Consider the following 15,734-nt stretch of genomic DNA (forward strand, 5'->3'; position numbering starts at 1 on the left):
TAGGCTCAGATTTCCAGCAACTGCAGCTATTTGTATTATGTTAACATTCATAATGTTTTGGACAAAACCAATGACCTGCTAGCATCGGAAAATCGGCAGAAGTACTGGTACACCGATATGTTAGCTGAACAATACAACCATTCCATGAGCGGGAATACGATCCGGGCCACGGTGCTGAGAGTACCGAATCTTCACAAGTAAATAACAAGACAAGGCGATAGATACTATCGTATTTAGTGTAAATAAAACACCCTTTATGAACATTTTCGTTGCAGATTATTTTCAACTTGTCTTCGTAGATTTACAAAGTGGGAAAAGGCCATTCCGCCTGATCAGAGAGCCATCTATTCCAGTCGCAGTTTCCAACTTTGGCCCAAAGTGTCGTGTGTTCTAATGTTCCCAGGGCAAATGTCAATGACTTTATCCTGTGTTCTTAAATGGCACAGATGTATGACACTTCCACAACGACTTGTCACTCTTTTGAGGAACTCATGCTCATTTTCACCCACAAAGGCACCCCCAAACCGACAGAGGTCTCCGTTGTGGTGAGCTGGAATTTGAAATGGACAATAAGACAAATGCAAGTTTTAAATGCGGAAGCACAGAAGCGACGTCCCGGCAGGGCTTTGCAGGGGAGCGTCAACGAGGGGCACGGTTAAAGTGAGACATTCCCCACAAGCCAGGTAGGACTCGAACCTACAATGTCCTGATCCGAAGTCAGACGCGTTATCCATTACGCTACTGGCCCAATAGACGCGCACAGCCACGGCAGAATGTCGATATGTAATGCCATGGACTTTCACGGAATCAGAATTAAAAAGGTGAACAAGCAGCGAAGATAATCACCAACACTGCTTCACTTCGAAGTTTCCAATTTGTGAAGCAGTGCCTTTCACTGGCAAAGGAGAAACATTTGTCCAGAGCTGCCTGCTTCAGGGTCACCTCCTTCTCTGCTGGAAGTGCCCATCGTTTTATTCACATTCACGACGCGATTTCCTGATCTACTCCAGTGAAAACGTGTCATGGTGTCGTCTAAGCAAGACCCTGCCGAAACTCAGCGAGAGACATCTGCTCATTTCGAGCTCAGGATGTGGAATTAGACGAGCTGCGTGACACCTTTTATTGGCGCCGCCACTTCACTGCAAATTAGCGGCTCAAAACGAGCCGTTGTTAGCATCAGCTTGATTTGTACCTTCCTGCAGTGCATTTGCTAAACAACATCAGATAGATCCCATCCGGCCCAGCTGACTTATCTATTTTCACACTCTGCAGTATTTCTAATATCTCTTCCTTGTGAACCTCAATCTCTTCTAGTCTAGACGCAAGTATCTCTGTATCTTCCTCGCCAACATTTTCATTATCTATAGCGAACTCTGTCGAAAAATATTTATTTAGTGCTTCCTCTATCTCCACTGACTCCACACACGACTTCCCACTATTATCCTTGATTGTCCCAGATTTAACTCTCGTCATTCTTTTATTCCTGACATACCTATGGAAAGCCTTAGCGTTAACCCTGATCCTATCTGCCAACAACTTCTCATGTCTCCTCCTGGCTCTTCCCAGCTCTCTTTTTAGGTCTTTCCTGAGATCGTTGGAAACCTCGAGCGCTCTAACTGAGTTTTCACGTTTTGTCCTAACATAAGACTTCTTGTTCTTCTTGACCAGGGATTCCACCTTCCTTAGTAAACCACGGCTCACGCGTTCTATATCTTCCTCCCTGCCTGGCAGGTACATACTTATCGAGGACACACAGGAGCTTTTCCTTGAATAAGCTTCACATTTTTAATGTGCTCACCCCCTACAGTTTCCTACCCAACTCTGCGCTTCCTAAATCTTACCTCATTGCATCGTGATTTCCCTTCCACCAGCTGAAACTCTTGCTCCGTGGAGTACACCTATCCCTTTCCATCACGAAAGTAAACCTGAGAGAATTGTGATCGCTGTCTCCACAGTGCTCACCTACTTCCAAATCTAAAACCTGGTCAGGCTCGTTACCCAGTACTAAATCGAAAGTGGCTTCTTCCCTTGAAGGCATGTCTACATACTGTGTCAGGAATCCCTCCCGCACACACTGGACAAAAACTGACCCATCTATCGTACTCGTACTGTCGTGATCTCAGTCAATATTTGGATATTGTCTTGAGTGTTCCAGAGTTTTTCATTGTCCCACCGTCCAGATGAAGTTTGTATTGCTCACGTACGGGAGCGATAATTCTTTCAATGTCTCAGATCAATTCCTGTGCCGAGAACATCAGAGTCAATGTCCCTTCCTCTACTCGGACTGACAATTTACACTTCTCCAATCTCCTGTGATTCCATTTCCCAAAGAGTTTCTCAAGATTTCCAAAGCTGGAGCCTAAATTATATGGTTTGCTTCCTAAACATTTTTCCAACTGCCAACTGACAATATGTTCACAGTATCTCTTCACAATCCTCTGGCTTTTCCATGTCCAGGGATGAGAAGTCCCATTTGGTGGAGAGAGTTCCTAGGCTGGTGAGTTTCACTTTGGAACAAAGATGGTTAAGTGGCAATTTCCTGCGGTTGTTTGTAATGATGGGAGACGGAGCGGTGGGGAATGAGCACTCTGACGAGCAAGAGGAAGTGTTGCCAATGACCAGAGTCAGAGAACAGAGGACAAGGGATTAAAGGAATCTAATGAAAAGCAGCACTTCTGCTCAGGGCGTTCAATAACAACTGCAGAAACCCGATGTGTCGAGCAGTGTATCTGGAAAGAGAAACAGAGATAATGTTTTAAATGTGGAGCATTTCTGATGAAGAACTCGAGTTTCTCAAGTCTAATCAAATTACAGGCCTGGTTTGCAAAACGGGCTTTCTGAACTTTGAATTGTTCCAGCAGCAAAGCACGGAAACCGTAGTCAGCAGGATTCGAATCTACGTGGGGAGACCCCAATGGATTTCTAATCCATCGCCTTAACCACTCGGCCATGACTACAGACGGCACTGCGTCCTGAGCACTGACCAAATCAGCCGTGATCTCATTGAAAGCTGCCGCTGACTTGAGTGAAATGTTTCCATCTCCATTCATACCTTTGCTGTCATTTGTAAGGTGCGAGACACCAATGTCAAAGAAGAAAAGCACAAAGTTAGGAAAAGATATTTGCAGCAAAATTGAGTCAAAATTATTTATTGAAAGGAAAATCACACTTGGCAATTTGCTCGATCTCTTTGCGAACATGACCAGCAGAGGTAATCAAGGGAGCTATTGATCTGAGTATTCTTGGACATGAAACAAACAAAGGTTAGTGACATATTCATTTCTTTATTTAGCGAACGAAATGGTCTTTCCTGATGGTTACAATGAAAGAGATGGTTCCCAATAAAAGACAGAGATTAAGTCGCTTGTAGATATACTTCAATGTGATACGATTCACTTTCAGCCCCTAATTACCCCAGAGATGGAGGGGGTGAGTTACTTTTCTTCACTCTTCAATTCCACAGCATGGAGGTACAGATATGAAACCGCCAGAGATGGAGTTCTTGAATTGGGAACCAGCGACACTGAAGGAACTCGGCAGGAGTGAGGACTGCAGATGCTGGAAACCTGATTTTAGATCAGAAAATGCTGGAAAAGCACAGCAGCATCCGAGGAGCAGGAAAGTCGATGTTTCTGTTGCCAGTCTTTCTGCGTTCCGCAAACAATTTTCGTTTTAGGCTCAGATTTCCAGCAACTGCAGCTATTTGTATTATGTTAACATTCATAATGTTTTGGACAAAACCAATGACCTGCTAGCATCGGAAAATCGGCAGAAGTACTGGTACACCGATATGTTAGCTGAACAATACAACCATTCCATGAGCGGGAATACGATCCGGGCCACGGTGCTGAGAGTACCGAATCTTCACAAGTAAATAACAAGACAAGGCGATAGATACAATCGTATTTAGTGTAAATAAAACACCCTTTATGAACATTTTCGTTGCAGATTATTTTCAACTTGTCTTCGTAGATTTACAAAGTGGGAAAAGGCCATTCCGCCTGATCAGAGAGCCATCTATTCCAGTCGCAGTTTCCAACTTTGGCCCAAAGTGTCGTGTGTTCTAATGTTCCCAGGGCAAATGTCAATGACTTTATCCTGTGTTCTTAAATGGCACAGATGTATGACACTTCCACAACGACTTGTCACTCTTTTGAGGAACTCATGCTCATTTTCACCCACAAAGGCACCCCCAAACCGACAGAGGTCTCCGTTGTGGTGAGCTGGAATTTGAAATGGACAATAAGACAAATGCAAGTTTTAAATGCGGAAGCACAGAAGCGACGTCCCGGCAGGGCTTTGCAGGGGAGCGTCAACGAGGGGCACGGTTAAAGTGAGACATTCCCCACGAGCCAGGTAGGACTCGAACCTACAATCTTCTGATCCGAAGTCAGACGCGTTATCCATTACGCTACTGGCCCAATAGACGCGCACAGCCACGGCAGAATGTCAATATATAATGCCATGGACTTTCACGGAATCAGAATTAAAAAGGTGAACAAGCAGCGAAGATAATCACCAACACTGCTTCACTTCGAAGTTTTCAATTTGTGAAGCAGTGCCTTTCACTGGCAAAGGAGAAACATTTGTCCAGAGCTGCCTGCTTCAGGGTCGCCTCCTTCTCTGCTGGAAGTGCCCATCGTTTTATTCACATTCACGACGCGATTTCCTGATCTACTCCAGTGAAAACGTGTCATGGTGTCGTCTAAGCAAGACCCTGCCGAAACTCAGCGAGAGACATCTGCTCATTTCGAGCTCAGGATGTGGAATTAGACGAGCTGCGTGACACCTTTTATTGGCGCCGCCACTTCACTGCAAATTAGCGGCTCAAAACGAGCCGTTGTTAGCATCAGCTTGATTTGTACCTTCCTGCAGTGCATTTGCTAAACAACATCAGATAGATCCCATCCGGCCCAGCTGACTTATCTATTTTCACACTCTGCAGTATTTCTAATATCTCTTCCTTGTGAACCTCAATCTCTTCTAGTCTAGACGCAAGTATCTCTGTATCTTCCTCGCCAACATTTTCATTATCTATAGCGAACTCTGTCGAAAAATATTTATTTAGTGCTTCCTCTATCTCCACTGACTCCACACACGACTTCCCACTATTATCCTTGATTGTCCCAGATTTAACTCTCGTCATTCTTTTATTCCTGACATACCTATGGAAAGCCTTAGCGTTAACCCTGATCCTATCTGCCAACAACTTCTCATGTCTCCTCCTGGCTCTTCCCAGCTCTCTTTTTAGGTCTTTCCTGAGATCGTTGGAAACCTCGAGCGCTCTAACTGAGTTTTCACGTTTTGTCCTAACATAAGACTTCTTGTTCTTCTTGACCAGGGATTCCACCTTCCTTAGTAAACCACGGCTCACGCGTTCTATATCTTCCTCCCTGCCTGGCAGGTACATACTTATCGAGGACACACAGGAGCTTTTCCTTGAATAAGCTTCACATTTTTAATGTGCTCACCCCCTACAGTTTCCTACCCAACTCTGCGCTTCCTAAATCTTACCTCATTGCATCGTGATTTCCCTTCCACCAGCTGAAACTCTTGCTCCGTGGAGTACACCTATCCCTTTCCATCACGAAAGTAAACCTGAGAGAATTGTGATCGCTGTCTCCACAGTGCTCACCTACTTCCAAATCTAAAACCTGGTCAGGCTCGTTACCCAGTACTAAATCGAAAGTGGCTTCTTCCCTTGAAGGCATGTCTACATACTGTGTCAGGAATCCCTCCCGCACACACTGGACAAAAACTGACCCATCTATCGTACTCGTACTGTCGTGATCTCAGTCAATATTTGGATATTGTCTTGAGTGTTCCAGAGTTTTTCATTGTCCCACCGTCCAGATGAAGTTTGTATTGCTCACGTACGGGAGCGATAATTCTTTCAATGTCTCAGATCAATTCCTGTGCCGAGAACATCAGAGTCAATGTCCCTTCCTCTACTCGGACTGACAATTTACACTTCTCCAATCTCCTGTGATTCCATTTCCCAAAGAGTTTCTCAAGATTTCCAAAGCTGGAGCCTAAATTATATGGTTTGCTTCCTAAACATTTTTCCAACTGCCAACTGACAATATGTTCACAGTATCTCTTCACAATCCTCTGGCTTTTCCATGTCCAGGGATGAGAAGTCCCATTTGGTGGAGAGAGTTCCTAGGCTGGTGAGTTTCACTTTGGAACAAAGATGGTTAAGTGGCAATTTCCTGCGGTTGTTTGTAATGATGGGAGACGGAGCGGTGGGGAATGAGCACTCTGACGAGCAAGAGGAAGTGTTGCCAATGACCAGAGTCAGAGAACAGAGGACAAGGGATTAAAGGAATCTAATGAAAAGCAGCACTTCTGCTCAGGGCGTTCAATAACAACTGCAGAAACCCGATGTGTCGAGCAGTGTATCTGGAAAGAGAAACAGAGATAATGTTTTAAATGTGGAGCATTTCTGATGAAGAACTCGAGTTTCTCAAGTCTAATCAAATTACAGGCCTGGTTTGCAAAACGGGCTTTCTGAACTTTGAATTGTTCCAGCAGCAAAGCACGGAAAACGTAGTCAGCAGGATTCGAATCTACGTGGGGAGACCCCAATGGATTTCTAATCCATCGCCTTAACCACTCGGCCATGACTACAGACGGCACTGCGTCCTGAGCACTGACCAAATCAGCCGTGATCTCATTGAAAGCTGCCGCTGACTTGAGTGAAATGTTTCCATCTCCATTCATACCTTTGCTGTCATTTGTAAGGTGCGAGACACCAATGTCAAAGAAGAAAAGCACAAAGTTAGGAAAAGATATTTGCAGCAAAATTGAGTCAAAATTATTTATTGAAAGGAAAATCACACTTGGCAATTTGCTCGATCTCTTTGCGAACATGACCAGCAGAGGTAATCAAGGGAGCTATTGATCTGAGTATTCTTGGACATGAAACAAACAAAGGTTAGTGACATATTCATTTCTTTATTTAGCGAACGAAATGGTCTTTCCTGATGGTTACAATGAAAGAGATGGTTCCCAATAAAAGACAGAGATTAAGTCGCTTGTAGATATACTTCAATGTGATACGATTCACTTTCAGCCCCTAATTACCCCAGAGATGGAGGGGGTGAGTTACTTTTCTTCACTCTTCAATTCCACAGCATGGAGGTACAGATATGAAACCGCCAGAGATGGAGTTCTTGAATTGGGAACCAGCGACACTGAAGGAACTCGGCAGGAGTGAGGACTGCAGATGCTGGAAACCTGATTTTAGATCAGAAAATGCTGGAAAAGCACAGCAGCATCCGAGGAGCAGGAAAGTCGATGTTTCTGTTGCCAGTCTTTCTGCGTTCCGCAAACAATTTTCGTTTTAGGCTCAGATTTCCAGCAACTGCAGCTATTTGTATTATGTTAACATTCATAATGTTTTGGACAAAACCAATGACCTGCTAGCATCGGAAAATCGGCAGAAGTACTGGTACACCGATATGTTAGCTGAACAATACAACCATTCCATGAGCGGGAATACGATCCGGGCCACGGTGCTGAGAGTACCGAATCTTCACAAGTAAATAACAAGACAAGGCGATAGATACTATCGTATTTAGTGTAAATAAAACACCCTTTATGAACATTTTCGTTGCAGATAATTTTCAACTTGTCTTCGTAGATTTACAAAGTGGGAAAAGGCCATTCCGCCTGATCAGAGAGCCATCTATTCCAGTCGCAGTTTCCAACTTTGGCCCAAAGTGTCGTGTGTTCTAATGTTCCCAGGGCAAATGTCAATGACTTTATCCTGTGTTCTTAAATGGCACAGATGTATGACACTTCCACAACGACTTGTCACTCTTTTGAGGAACTCATGCTCATTTTCACCCACAAAGGCACCCCCAAACCGACAGAGGTCTCCGTTGTGGTGAGCTGGAATTTGAAATGGACAATAAGACAAATGCAAAAGCACAGAAGCGAGGTCCCGGCAGGGCTTTGCAGGGGAGCGTCAACGAGGGGCACGGTTAAAGTGAGACATTCCCCACGAGCCAGGTAGGACTCGAACCGACAATCTTCTGATCCGAAGTCAGATGCGTTAGCCATTACGCTACTGGCCCAATAGACGCACACAGCCACGGCAGAATGTCGATATGTAATGCCATGGACTTTCACGGAATCAGAATTAAAAAGGTGAACAAGCAGCGAAGATAATCACCAACACTGCTTCACTTCGAAGTTTCCAATTTGTGAAGCAGTGCCTTTCACTGGCAAAGGAGAAACATTTGTCCAGAGCTGCCTGCTTCAGGGTCGCCTCCTTCTCTGCTGGAAGTGCCCATCGTTTTATTCACATTCACGACGCGATTTCATGATCTACTCCAGTGAAAACGTGTCATGGTGTCGTCTAAGCAAGACCCTGCCGAAACTCAGCGAGAGACATCTGCTCATTTCGAGCTCAGGATGTGGAATTAGACGAGCTGCGTGACACCTTTTATTGGCGCCGCCACTTCACTGCAAATTAGCGGCTCAAAACGAGCCGTTGTTAGCATCAGCTTGATTTGTACCTTCCTGCAGTGCATTTGCTAAACAACATCAGATAGATCCCATCCGGCCCAGCTGACTTATCTATTTTCACACTCTGCAGTATTTCTAATATCTCTTCCTTGTGAACCTCAATCTCTTCTAGTCTAGACGCAAGTATCTCTGTATCTTCCTCGCCAACATTTTCATTATCTATAGCGAACTCTGTCGAAAAATATTTATTTAGTGCTTCCTCTATCTCCACTGACTCCACACACGACTTCCCACTAGTATCCTTGATTGTCCCAAATTTAACTCTCGTCATTCTTTTATTCCTGACATACCTATGGAAAGCCTTAGCGTTAACCCTGATCCTATCTGCCAACAACTTCTCATGTCTCCTCCTGGCTCTTCCCAGCTCTCTTTTTAGGTCTTTCCTGAGATCGTTGGAAACCTCGAGCGCTCTAACTGAGTTTTCACGTTTTGTCCTAACATAAGACTTCTTGTTCTTCTTGACCAGGGATTCCACCTTCCTTAGTAAACCACGGCTCACGCGTTCTATATCTTCCTCCCTGCCTGGCAGGTACATACTTATCGAGGACACACAGGAGCTTTTCCTTGAATAAGCTTCACATTTTTAATGTGCTCACCCCCTACAGTTTCCTACCCAACTCTGCGCTTCCTAAATCTTACCTCATTGCATCGTGATTTCCCTTCCACCAGCTGAAACTCTTGCTCCGTGGAGTACACCTATCCCTTTCCATCACGAAAGTAAACCTGAGAGAATTGTGATCGCTGTCTCCACAGTGCTCACCTACTTCCAAATCTAAAACCTGGCCAGGCTCGTTACCCAGTACTAAATCGAAAGTGGCTTCTTCCCTTGAAGGCATGTCTACATACTGTGTCAGGAATCCCTCCCGCACACACTGGACAAAAACTGACCCATCTATCGTACTCGTACTGTCGTGATCTCAGTCAATATTTGGATATTGTCTTGAGTGTTCCAGAGTTTTTCATTGTCCCACCGTCCAGATGAAGTTTGTATTGCTCACGTACGGGAGCGATAATTCTTTCAATGTCTCAGATCAATTCCTGTGCCGAGAACATCAGAGTCAATGTCCCTTCCTCTACTCGGACTGACAATTTACACTTCTTCAATCTCCTGTGATTCCATTTCCCAAAGAGTTTCTCAAGATTTCCAAAGCTGGAGCCTAAATTATATGGTTTGCTTCCTAAACATTTTTCCAACTGCCAACTGACAATATGTTCACAGTATCTCTTCACAATCCTCTGGCTTTTCCATGTCCAGGGATGAGAAGTCCCATTTGGTGGAGAGAGTTCCTAGGCTGGTGAGTTTCACTTTGGAACAAAGATGGTTAAGTGGAAATTTCCTGCGGTTGTTTGTAATGATGGGAGACGGAGCGGTGGGGAATGAGCACTCTGACGAGCAAGAGGAAGTGTTGCCAATGACCAGAGTCAGAGAACAGAGGACAAGGGATTAAAGGAATCTAATGAAAAGCAGCACTTCTGCTCAGGGCGTTCAATAACAACTGCAGAAACCCGATGTGTCGAGCAGTGTATCTGGAAAGAGAAACAGAGATAATGTTTTAAATGTGGAGCATTTCTGATGAAGAACTCGAGTTTCTCAAGTCTAATCAAATTACAGGCCTGGTTTGCAAAACGGGCTTTCTGAACTTTGAATTGTTCCACCAGCCAAGCACGGAAACCGTAGTCAGCAGGATTCGAATCTACGTGGGGAGACCCCAATGGATTTCTAATCCATCGCCTTAACCACTCGGCCATGACTACAGACGGCACTGCGTCCTGAGCACTGACCAAATCAGCCGTGATCTCATTGAAAGCTGCCGCTGACTTGAGTGAAATGTTTCCATCTCCATTCATACCTTTGCTGTCATTTGTAAGGTGCGAGACACCAATGTCAAAGAAGAAAAGCACAAAGTTAGGAAAAGATATTTGCAGCAAAATTGAGTCAAAATTATTTATTGAAAGGAAAATCACACTTGGCAATTTGCTCGATCTCTTTGCGAACATGACCAGCAGAGGTAATCAAGGGAGCTATTGATCTGAGTATTCTTGGACATGAAACAAACAAAGGTTAGTGACATATTCATTTCTTTATTTAGCGAACGAAATGGTCTTTCCTGATGGTTACAATGAAAGAGATGGTTCCCAATAAAAGACAGAGATTAAGTCGCTTGTAGATATACTTCAATGTGATACGATTCACTTTCAGCCCCTAATTACCCCAGAGATGGAGGGGGTGAGTTACTTTTCTTCACTCTTCAATTCCACAGCATGGAGGTACAGATATGAAACCGCCAGAGATGGAGTTCTTGAATTGGGAACCAGCGACACTGAAGGAACTCGGCAGGAGTGAGGACTGCAGATGCTGGAAACCTGATTTTAGATCAGAAAATGCTGGAAAAGCACAGCAGCATCCGAGGAGCAGGAAAGTCGATGTTTCTGTTGCCAGTCTTTCTGCGTTCCGCAAACAATTTTCGTTTTAGGCTCAGATTTCCAGCAACTGCAGCTATTTGTATTATGTTAACATTCATAATGTTTTGGACAAAACCAATGACCTGCTAGCATCGGAAAATCGGCAGAAGTACTGGTACACCGATATGTTAGCTGAACAATACAACCATTCCATGAGCGGGAATACGATCCGGGCCACGGTGCTGAGAGTACCGAATCTTCACAAGTAAATAACAAGACAAGGCGATAGATACTATCGTATTTAGTGTAAATAAAACACCCTTTATGAACATTTTCGTTGCAGATTATTTTCAACTTGTCTTCGTAGATTTACAAAGTGGGAAAAGGCCATTCCGCCTGATCAGAGAGCCATCTATTCCAGTCGCAGTTTCCAACTTTGGCCCAAAGTGTCGTGTGTTCTAATGTTCCCAGGGCAAATGTCAATGACTTTATCCTGTGTTCTTAAATGGCACAGATGTATGACACTTCCACAACGACTTGTCACTCTTTTGAGGAACTCATGCTCATTTTCACCCACAAAGGCACCCCCAAACCGACAGAGGTCTCCGTTGTGGTGAGCTGGAATTTGAAATGGACAATAAGACAAATGCAAGTTTTAAATGCGGAAGCACAGAAGCGACGTCCCGGCAGGGCTTTGCAGGGGAGCGTCAACGAGGGGCACGGTTAAAGTGAGACATTTCCCACGAGCCAGGTAGGACTCGAACCTACAATCTTCTGATCCGAAGTCAGACGCGTTATCCATTACGCTACTGGCCCAATAGACGCGCGCCGCCACGGCAGAATGTCGATATGTAATGCCATGGACTTTCACGGAATCAGAATTAAAAAGGTGAACAAGCAGCGAAGATAATCACCAACACTGCTTCACTTCGAAGTTTCCAATTTGTGAAGCAGTGCCTTTCACTGGCAAAGGAGAAACATTTGTCCAGAGCTGCCTGCTTCAGGGTCGCCTCCTTCTCTGCTGGAAGTGCCCATCGTTTTATTCACATTCACGACGCGATTTCATGATCTACTCCAGTGAAAACGTGTCATGGTGTCGTCGAAGCAAGACCCTGCCGAAACTCAGCGAGAGACATCTGCTCATTTCGAGCTCAGGATGTGGAATTAGACGAGCTGCGTGACACCTTTTATTGGCGCCGCCACTTCACTGCAAATTAGCGGCTCAAAACGAGCCGTTGTTAGCATCAGCTTGATTTGTACCTTCCTGCAGTGCATTTGCTAAACAACATCAGATAGATCCCATCCGGCCCAGCTGACTTATCTATTTTCACACTCTGCAGTATTTCTAATATCTCTACCTTGTGAACCTCAATCTCTTCTAGTCTAGACGCAAGTATCTCTGTATCTTCCTCGCCAACATTTTCATTATCTATAGCGAACTCTGTCGAAAAATATTTATTTAGTGCTTCCTCTATCTCCACTGACTCCACACACGACTTCCCACTATTATCCTTGATTGTCCCAAATTTAACTCTCGTCATTCTTTTATTCCTGACATACCTATGGAAAGCCTTAGCGTTAACCCTGATCCTATCTGCCAACAACTTCTCATGTCTCCTCCTGGCTCTTCCCAGCTCCCTTTTTAGGTCTTTCCTGAGATCGTTGGAAACCTCGAGCGCTCTAACTGAGTTTTCACGTTTTGTCCTAACATAAGACTTCTTGTTCTTCTTGACCAGGGATTCCACCTTCCTTAGTAAACCACGGCTCACGCGTTCTATATCTTCCTCCCTGCCTGGCAGGTACATACTTATCGAGGACACACAGGAGCTTTTCCTTGAATAAGCTTCACATTTTTAATGTGCTCACCCCCTACAGTTTCCTACCCAACTCTGCGCTTCCTAAATCTTACCTCATTGCATCGTGATTTCCCTTCCACCAGCTGAAACTCTTGCTCCGTGGAGTACACCTATCCCTTTCCATCACGAAAGTAAACCTGAGAGAATTGTGATCGCTGTCTCCACAGTGCTCACCTACTTCCAAATCTAAAACCTGGCCAGGCTCGTTACCCAGTACTAAATCGAAAGTGGCTTCTTCCCTTGAAGGCATGTCTACATACTGTGTCAGGAAGCCCTCCCGCACACACTGGACAAAAACTGACCCATCTATCGTACTCGTACTGTCGTGATCTCAGTCAATATTTGGATATTGTCTTGAGTGTTCCAGAGTTTTTCATTGTCCCACCGTCCAGATGAAGTTTGTATTGCTCACGTACGGGAGCGATAATTCTTTCAATGTCTCAGATCAATTCCTGTGCCGAGAACATCAGAGTCAATGTCCCTTCCTCTACTCGGACTGACAATTTACACTTCTTCAATCTCCTGTGATTCCATTTCCCAAAGAGTTTCTCAAGATTTCCAAAGCTGGAGCCTAAATTATATGGTTTGCTTCCTAAACATTTTTCCAACTGCCAACTGACAATATGTTCACAGTATCTCTTCACAATCCTCTGGCTTTTCCATGTCCAGGGATGAGAAGTCCCATTTGGTGGAGAGAGTTCCTAGGCTGGTGAGTTTCACTTTGGAACAAAGATGGTTAAGTGGCAATTTCCTGCGGTTGTTTGTAATGATGGGAGACGGAGCGGTGGGGAATGAGCACTCTGACGAGCAAGAGGAAGTGTTGCCAATGACCAGAGTCAGAGAACAGAGGACAAGGGATTAAAGGAATCTAATGAAAAGCAGCACTTCTGCTCAGGGCGTTCAATAACAACTGCAGAAACCCGATGTGTCGAGCAGTGTATCTGGAAAGAGAAACAGAGATAATGTTTTAAATGTGGAGCATTTCCGATGAAGAACTCGAGTTTCTCAAGTCTAATCAAATTACAGGCCTGGTTTGCAAAACGGGCTTTCTGAACTTTGAATTGTTCCAGCAGCAAAGCACGGAAACCGTAGTCAGCAGGATTCGAATCTACGTGGGGAGACCCCAATGGATTTCTAATCCATCGCCTTAACCACTCGGCCATGACAACAGACGGCACTGCGTCCTGAGCACTGACCAAATCAGCCGTGATCTTATTGAAAGCTGCCGCTGACTTGAGTGAAATGTTTCCATCTCCATTCATACCTTTGCTGTCATTTGTAAGGTGCGAGACACCAATGTCAAAGAAGAAAAGCACAAAGTTAGGAAAAGATATTTGCAGCAAAATTGAGTCAAAATTATTTATTGAAAGGAAAATCACACTTGGCAATTTGCTCGATCTCTTTGCGAACATGACCAGCAGAGGTAATCAAGGGAGCTATTGATCTGAGTATTCTTGGACATGAAACAAACAAAGGTTAGTGACATATTCATTTCTTTATTTAGCGAACGAAATGGTCTTTCCTGATGGTTACAATGAAAGAGATGGTTCCCAATAAAAGACAGAGATTAAGTCGCTTGTAGATATACTTCAATGTGATACGATTCACTTTCAGCCCCTAATTACCCCAGAGATGGAGGGGGTGAGTTACTTTTCTTCACTCTTCAATTCCACAGCATGGAGGTACAGATATGAAACCGCCAGAGATGGAGTTCTTGAATTGGGAACCAGCGACACTGAAGGAACTCGGCAGGAGTGAGGACTGCAGATGCTGGAAACCTGATTTTAGATCAGAAAATGCTGGAAAAGCACAGCAGCATCCGAGGAGCAGGAAAGTCGATGTTTCTGTTGCCAGTCTTTCTGCGTTCCGCAAACAATTTTCGTTTTAGGCTCAGATTTCCAGCAACTGCAGCTATTTGTATTATGTTAACATTCATAATGTTTTGGACAAAACCAATGACCTGCTAGCATCGGAAAATCGGCAGAAGTACTGGTACACCGATATGTTAGCTGAACAATACAACCATTCCATGAGCGGGAATACGATCCGGGCCACGGTGCTGAGAGTACCGAATCTTCACAAGTAAATAACAAGACAAGGCGATAGATACTATCGTATTTAGTGTAAATAAAACACCCTTTATGAACATTTTCGTTGCAGATTATTTTCAACTTGTCTTCGTAGATTTACAAAGTGGGAAAAGGCCATTCCGCCTGATCAGAGAGCCATCTATTCCAGTCGCAGTTTCCAACTTTGGCCCAAAGTGTCGTGTGTTCTAATGTTCCCAGGGCAAATGTCAATGACTTTATCCTGTGTTCTTAAATGGCACAGATGTATGACACTTCCACAACGACTTGTCACTCTTTTGAGGAACTCATGCTCATTTTCACCCACAAAGGCACCCCCAAACCGACAGAGGTCTCCGTTGTGGTGAGCTGGAATTTGAAATGGACAATAAGGCAAACGCAAGTTTTAAATGCGGAAGCACAGAAGCGACGTCCCGGCAGGGCTATGCAGGGGAGCGTCAACGAGGGGCACGGTTAAAGTTAGACATTCCCCACGAGCCAGGTTGGACTCGAACCTACAATCTTCTGATCCGAAGTCAGATGCGTTATCCATTACGCCACTGGCCCAATAGACGCGCACAGCCACGGCAGAATGTCGATATGTAATGCCATGGTCTTTCACGGAATCAGAATTAAAAAGGTGAACAAGCAGCGAAGATAATCACCAACACTGCTTCACTTCGAAGTTTCCAATTTGTGAAGCAGTGCCTTTCACTGGCAAAGGAGAAACATTTGTCCAGAGCTGCCTGCTTCAGGGTCGCCTCCTTCTCTGCTGGAAGTGCCCATCGTTTTATTCACATTCACGACGCGATTTCATGATCTACTCCAGTGAAAACGTGTCATGGTGTCGTCTAAGCAAGACCCTGGCGAAACT

The 15,734-nt window shown here is 44.6% G+C and overlaps 9 non-coding genes across 9 annotated transcripts; all 9 read right to left on the reverse strand.

The window, feature by feature from the left end:
* Window positions 1-675: 675 nt before the first annotated feature.
* trnar-ucg (transfer RNA arginine (anticodon UCG)) lies at window positions 676-748 on the reverse strand. The gene has a single exon. It is a non-coding gene; the product is annotated as a tRNA-Arg (tRNA).
* Window positions 749-2,875: 2,127 nt separating this feature from the next.
* On the reverse strand, window positions 2,876-2,957 carry trnas-aga (transfer RNA serine (anticodon AGA)). Its single transcript has one exon. It is a non-coding gene; the product is annotated as a tRNA-Ser (tRNA).
* Window positions 2,958-4,348: 1,391 nt separating this feature from the next.
* trnar-ucg (transfer RNA arginine (anticodon UCG)) lies at window positions 4,349-4,421 on the reverse strand. Its single transcript has one exon. It is a non-coding gene; the product is annotated as a tRNA-Arg (tRNA).
* Window positions 4,422-6,548: 2,127 nt separating this feature from the next.
* Window positions 6,549-6,630, reverse strand: trnas-aga (transfer RNA serine (anticodon AGA)). The gene has a single exon. It is a non-coding gene; the product is annotated as a tRNA-Ser (tRNA).
* A 1,378-nt stretch (window positions 6,631-8,008) lies between these two features.
* On the reverse strand, window positions 8,009-8,081 carry trnar-ucg (transfer RNA arginine (anticodon UCG)). Its single transcript has one exon. It is a non-coding gene; the product is annotated as a tRNA-Arg (tRNA).
* Window positions 8,082-10,208: 2,127 nt separating this feature from the next.
* Window positions 10,209-10,290, reverse strand: trnas-aga (transfer RNA serine (anticodon AGA)). Its single transcript has one exon. It is a non-coding gene; the product is annotated as a tRNA-Ser (tRNA).
* A 1,391-nt stretch (window positions 10,291-11,681) lies between these two features.
* Window positions 11,682-11,754, reverse strand: trnar-ucg (transfer RNA arginine (anticodon UCG)). The gene has a single exon. It is a non-coding gene; the product is annotated as a tRNA-Arg (tRNA).
* A 2,127-nt stretch (window positions 11,755-13,881) lies between these two features.
* trnas-aga (transfer RNA serine (anticodon AGA)) lies at window positions 13,882-13,963 on the reverse strand. The gene has a single exon. It is a non-coding gene; the product is annotated as a tRNA-Ser (tRNA).
* A 1,391-nt stretch (window positions 13,964-15,354) lies between these two features.
* Window positions 15,355-15,427, reverse strand: trnar-ucg (transfer RNA arginine (anticodon UCG)). The gene has a single exon. It is a non-coding gene; the product is annotated as a tRNA-Arg (tRNA).
* Window positions 15,428-15,734: the final 307 nt, after the last annotated feature.

Source organism: Chiloscyllium punctatum, chromosome 13 (genome assembly GCF_047496795.1).
Source record: "Chiloscyllium punctatum isolate Juve2018m chromosome 13, sChiPun1.3, whole genome shotgun sequence".
NCBI classification, from domain to species: domain Eukaryota; kingdom Metazoa; phylum Chordata; class Chondrichthyes; order Orectolobiformes; family Hemiscylliidae; genus Chiloscyllium; species Chiloscyllium punctatum.